General features: G+C 50.3%; 1 protein-coding gene across 1 annotated transcript in view; it reads left to right on the top strand.

The window, feature by feature from the left end:
- Window positions 1–621: 621 nt before the first annotated feature.
- Window positions 622–6,344, top strand: part of LOC112226511 (serine/threonine-protein kinase pim-2-like) — a 22,313-nt gene continuing 16,590 nt past the window's right edge. Inside the window, exons 1-2 of the mRNA XM_042308291.1 lie at window positions 622–983; window positions 1,146–1,240. The gene's annotated coding sequence lies outside the window, so the exon portion shown is untranslated. The remainder of the gene's footprint in view (window positions 984–1,145; window positions 1,241–6,344) is intronic.

The following is a 6,344-nucleotide window of genomic DNA, read 5'->3' as shown; positions in this document are numbered from 1 at the left end:
AGCTGGAACGCTATAGGAGGCTGGCGTTTGGCCCCGCCCTGGGAACACGCAGCATGACCCGATGGAGAGACACATCGGCCAGCATCTCACAACACCCAGACATCCCCAGCATACACTACAAACACACACCGCTTCCCGCTAACACACACACCAACACACACACACCGCTTCCCGCTAACACACACATCCCCAGCATACACTACAAACACACACCTCTTCCCGCTAACACACACACCAACACACACACAAAGACACCGGCCCTGCCCACACCAGTGAACACACCCACACAGGACGCCACTGACAACACACACACACAGGACGCCACTGACAACACACACACACAGGACGCCACTGACAACACACACACACAGGACGCCACTGACAACACACACACAGGACGCCACTGACACACACACACAGGACGCCACTGACAACACACACACACAGGACGCCACTGACACGCCACACACACACACAGGACGTCACTGACAACACACACACACAGGACGCCACTGACAACACACACACACAGGACGCCACTGACAACACACACACACAGGACGCCACTGACAACACACACACACAGGCCACCACACACACCAACAAGCACACTCCTACAACCACACACAACACTTGTAGTAACAAACAGCAAGCAGAGGCCTCACACACACAGGCCTCACACACACAGAAAATAACCAAACACACTCCTAACGCAGACCAGGAGAACACACAGGATAAACAGATACCTCAGAACCAGAACCCACACACAGAGCGGACTCAGAACCAGAACCCACACACAGAGCGGACTCAGAACCAGAACCCACACACAGAGCGGACTCAGAACCAGAACCCACACACAGAGCGGACTCAGAACCAGAACACACACACATCGCGGACTCAGAACCAAGACCCACACACAGAGCGGACTCAAAACCAGGAGGGGAGCCTGGAGAGCACAGGCGCACCAACCCACATACACAGAGGTATGTATGGACACGTATGTGTGTGTCATACTTGTGTCTATGTGTATAATGAGAATGCTCTTTCTTGTGGGGAAGTATACTGTATGTATGTAACGGGAGCTGTGTGTGTGTGTGTGTGTGTGTGTGTGTGTGTGTGTGTGTGTGTGCGCATGTGTGTTGTAGAGAGGTTTGAGGAGCTCTATGTGAAAGGAGAACTGATTGGACACGGAGGCTATGGGAGTGTCTATGCCGGGTTCAGGAAGACAGACAGCCAACCGGTGAGCAACTCCTCTTGTCTACTTCCTGTCTCAGTGCCTGCCCCAGCTCAACTCTGTCCCCCTCACCTTTCTCACCAACGTGTGCACTCATTCCACCCCCCTCATGGATGAAACAGCGCATAGGATGGGTCTAAGCATGTCAAAGATATTCCTCAATCCACTCCATGCCTGTGTCCCAAATGGCAACATATTCCCTACGTAACGCACTACTTCTGACCATAAACCTCTGTATCCTGCCCTGGTCAGAAGTAGTGTCCTGTGGGCCCTGGTCAGAAGTAGTGTCCTATGGGCCCTGGTCAGAAGTAGTGTCCTATGGGCCCTGGTCAGAAGTAGTGACCTATGGGCCCTGGTCAGAAGTAGTGTCCTGTGGGCCCTGGTCAGAAGTAGTGTTCTATGGGCCCTGGTCAGAAGTAGTGTCCTATGAGCCCTGGTCAGAAGTAGTGACCTATGGACCCTGGTCTATAGTAGTGCCCTGGTCAGAAGTAGTGTCCTATGGGCCCTGGTCAGAAGTAGTGACCTATGGGCCCTGGTCAGAAGTAGTGACCTATGGGCCCTGGTCAGAAGTAGTGCCCTGGTCAGAAGTAGTGCCCTATGGGCCCTGGTCAGAAGTAGTTTCCTATGGGCCCTGGTCAGAAGTAGTGTCCTATGGGCCCTGGTCAGAAGTAGTGACCTATGGGCCCTGGTCAGAAGTAGTGCCCTGGTCAGAAGTAGTGCCCTATGGGCCCCGGTCAGAAGTAGTGCCCTGGTCAGAAGTAGTGACCTATGGGCCCTGGTCAGAAGTAGTGCCCTGGTCAGTAGTAGTGTCCTATGGGCCCTGGTCAGAAGTAGTGTCCTATGGGCCCTGGTCAGAAGTAGTGCCAGGTGGGCCCTGGTCAGAAGTAGTGCCCTATGGGACCTGGTCAGAAGTAGTGCCCTGGTCAGTAGTAGTGTCCTATGGGCCCTGGTCAGAAGTAGTGTCCTATGGGCCCTGGTCAGAAGTAGTGCCAGGTGGGCCCTGGTCAGAAGTAGTGCCCTATGGGCCCTGGTCAGAAGTAGTGCCCTATGGGACCTGGTCAGAAGTAGTGCCCTGGTCAGTAGTAGTGTCCTATGGGCCCTGGTCAGAAGTAGTGTCCTATGGGCCCTGGTCAGAAGTAGTGCCAGGTGGGCCCTGGTCAGAAGTAGTGCCCTGGTCAGTAGTAGTGTCCTATGGGCCCTGGTCAGAAGTAGTGTCCTATGGGCCCTGGTCAGAAGTAGTGCCAGGTGGGCCCTGGTCAGAAGTAGTGCCAGGTGGGCCCTGGTCAGAAGTAGTGCCAGGTGGGCCCTGGTCAGAAGTAGTGCCAGGTGGGCCCTGGTCAGAAGTAGTGCCCTATGGGCCCTGGTCAGAAGTAGTGCCCTATGGGCCCTGGTCAGAAGTAGTGCCTATGGGACCTGGTCAGAAGTAGTGTCCTGGTCAGAAGTAGTGTCCTATGGGCCCTGGTCAGAAGTAGTGTCCTGGTCAGAAGTAGTGCCCTATGGGCCCTGGTCAGAAGTAGTGACCTATCGGCCCTGGTCAGAAGTAGTGTCCTGGTCAGAAGTAGTGCCCTATGGGCCCTGGTCAGAAGTAGTGTCCTGGTCAGAAGTAGTGTCCTATGGGCCCTGGTCAGAAGTAGTGTCCTGGTCAGAAGTAGTGACCTATCGGCCCTGCCCTGAATAGAGAATAGGGTGTCATTTGGGACTAGGTTGAATATTACAAAGGTTAAAAGACAATTGGATTCAAATGAAGTGATAACACCCGAAAAGCCGGTGTTTGGAGGATAGGCCTAACAACTCCCGTGAAAATATATCCTCCACACACCGGGTTACCAACATATTCAGATAATGATTCAAGTATTTTAATTAAACGCATTATTTTGATTAATTTATTCATACTATTTAATCCTTCCACAAGATATAGTCCCGACACAAATCTAGAGTTGCTAGAGACGCGACCCAGTCGTTCAGTCTTTTTGTTCTGTATCTATGGACACGACCCAGTCGTTCAGTCTATTTGTTCTGTATCTATGGACACGACCCAGTCGTTCAGTCTTTTTGTTCTGTATCTATGGACACGACCCAGTCGTTCAGTCTATTTGTTCTGTATCTATGGACACGACCCAGTCGTTCAGTCTATTTGTTCTGTATCTATGGACACGACCCAGTCGTTCAGTCTATTTGTTCTGTATCTATGGACACGACCCAGTCGTTCAGTCTATTTGTTCTGTATCTATGGACACGACCCAGTCGTTCAGTCTCTGTGGACTCGACCCAGTCGTTCAGTCTTTTTGTCTCCAGGGACAGCAGTAATAGATATGTCTGTCTCCAGGGACAGCAGTAATAGACATGTCTGTCTCCAGGGACAGCCGTAATAGACATGTCTGTCTCCAGGGACAGCAGTAATAGACATGTCTGTCTCCAGGGACAGCAGTAATAGACATGTTGTCTGTCTCCAGGGACAGCAGTAATAGATATGTCTGTCTCCAGGGACAGCAGTAATAGACATGTCTGTCTCCAGGGACAGCCGTAATAGACATGTCTGTCTCCAGGGACAGCAGTAATAGACATGTCTGTCTCCAGGGACAGCAGTAATAGACATGTTGTCTGTCTCCAGGGACAGCAGTAATAGATATGTCTGTCTCCAGGGACAGCAGTAATAGACATGTTGTCTGTCTCCAGGGACAGCAGTAATAGACATGTCTGTCTCCAGGGACAGCAGTAATAGACATGTTGTCTGTCTCCAGGGACAGCAGTAATAGACATGTCTGTCTCCAGGGACAGCAGTAATAGACATGTCTGTCTCCAGGGACAGCAGTAATAGACATGTTGTCTGTCTCCAGGGACAGCAGTAATAGACATGTCTGTCTCCAGGGACAGCAGTAATAGACATGTTGTCTGTCTCCAGGGACATCAGTAATAGACATGTCTGTCTCCAGGGACAGCAGTAATAGACATGTTGTCTGTCTCCAGGGACAGCAGTAATAGACATGTTGTCTGTCTCCAGGGACAGCAGTAATAGACATGTCTGTCTCCAGGGACAGCAGTAATAGACATGTCTGTCTCCAGGGACAGCAGTAATAGACATGTTGTCTGTCTCCAGGGACATCAGTAATAGACATGTCTGTCTCCAGGGACAGCAGTAATAGACATGTCTGTCTCCAGGGACAGCAGTAATAGACATGTTGTCTGTCTCCAGGGACAGCAGTAATAGACATGTCTGTCTCCAGGGACAGCAGTAATAGACATGTCTGTCTCCAGGGACAGCAGTAATAGACATGTCTGTCTCCAGGGACAGCAGTAATAGACATGTCTGTCTCCAGGGACAGCAGTAATAGACATGTCTGTCTCCAGGGACAGCAGTAATAGACATGTTGTCTGTCTCCAGGGACAGCAGTAATAGACATGTTGTATGTCTCCAGGGACAGCAGTAATAGACATGTTGTCTGTCTCCAGGGACAGCAGTAATAGACATGTTGTCTGTCTCCAGGGACAGCAGTAATAGACATGTTGTCTGTCTCCAGGGACAGCAGTAATAGACATGTCTGTCTCCAGGGACAGCAGTAATAGACATGTCTGTCTCCAGGGACAGCAGTAATAGACATGTCTGTCTCCAGGGACAGCAGTAATAGACATGTCTGTCTCCAGGGACAGCAGTAATAGACATGTCTGTCTCCAGGGACAGCAGTAATAGACATGTCTGTCTCCAGGGACAGCAGTAATAGACATGTCTGTCTCCAGGGACAGCAGTAATAGACATGTTGTCTGTCTCCAGGGACAGCAGTAATAGACATGTCTGTCTCCAGGGACAGCAGTAATAGACATGTCTGTCTCCAGGGACAGCAGTAATAGACATGTTGTCTGTCTCCAGGGACATCAGTAATAGACATGTCTGTCTCCAGGGACAGCAGTAATAGACATGTCTGTCTCCAGGGACAGCAGTAGACATGTCTGTCTCCAGGGACAGCAGTAATAGACATGTTGTCTGTCTCCAGGGACAGCAGTAATAGACATGTCTGTCTCCAGGGACAGCAGTAATAGACATGTTGTCTGTCTCCAGGGACAGCAGTAATAGACATGTTGTCTGTCTCCAGGGACAGCAGTAATAGACATGTTGTCTGTCTCCAGGGACAGCAGTAATAGACATGTCTGTCTCCAGGGACAGCAGTAATAGACATGTTGTCTGTCTCCAGGGACAGCAGTAATAGACATGTCTGTCTCCAGGGACAGCAGTAATAGACATGTCTGTCTCCAGGGACAGCAGTAATAGACATGTTGTCTGTCTCCAGGGACAGCAGTAATAGACATGTCTGTCTCCAGGGACAGCAGTAATAGACATGTCTGTCTCCAGGGACAGCAGTAATAGACATGTCTGTCTCCAGGGACAGCAGTAATAGACATGTTGTCTGTCTCCAGGGACACATAGACATGTCTGTCTCCAGGGACAGCAGTAATAGACATGTCTGTCTCCAGGGACAGCAGTAATAGACATGTCTGTCTCCAGGGACAGCTGACATGTCTGTCTCCAGGGACAGCAGTAATAGACATGTTGTCTGTCTCCAGGGACAGCAGTAATAGACATGTTGTCTGTCTCCAGGGACAGCAGTAATAGACATGTTGTCTGTCTCCAGGGACAGCAGTAATAGACATGTCTGTCTCCAGGGACAGCAGTAATAGACATGTCTGTCTCCAGGGACAGCAGTAATAGACATGTCTGTCTCCAGGGACAGCAGTAATAGACATGTCTGTCTCCAGGGACAGCAGTAATAGACATGTCTGTCTCCAGGGACAGCAGTAATAGACATGTCTGTCTCCAGGGACAGCAGTAATAGACATGTCTGTCTCCAGGGACAGCAGTAATAGACATGTTGTCTGTCTCCAGGGACAGCAGTAATAGACATGTCTGTCTCCAGGGACAGCAGTAATAGACATGTCTGTCTCCAGGGACAGCAGTAATAGACATGTTGTCTGTCTCCAGGGACATCAGTAATAGACATGTCTGTCTCCAGGGACAGCAGTAATGTCTGTCTCCAGACAGTAATAGACATGTTGTCTGTCTCCAGGGACAGCAGTAATAGACATGTCTGTCTCCAGGGACAGCAGTAATAGACATGTC

This window comes from Oncorhynchus tshawytscha, linkage group LG28 (genome assembly GCF_018296145.1).
Source record: "Oncorhynchus tshawytscha isolate Ot180627B linkage group LG28, Otsh_v2.0, whole genome shotgun sequence".
Classification (NCBI taxonomy): domain Eukaryota; kingdom Metazoa; phylum Chordata; class Actinopteri; order Salmoniformes; family Salmonidae; genus Oncorhynchus; species Oncorhynchus tshawytscha.
Note: the sequence above shows the minus strand (reverse complement) of the source record. Positions and strands in the feature narration are given on the sequence as shown.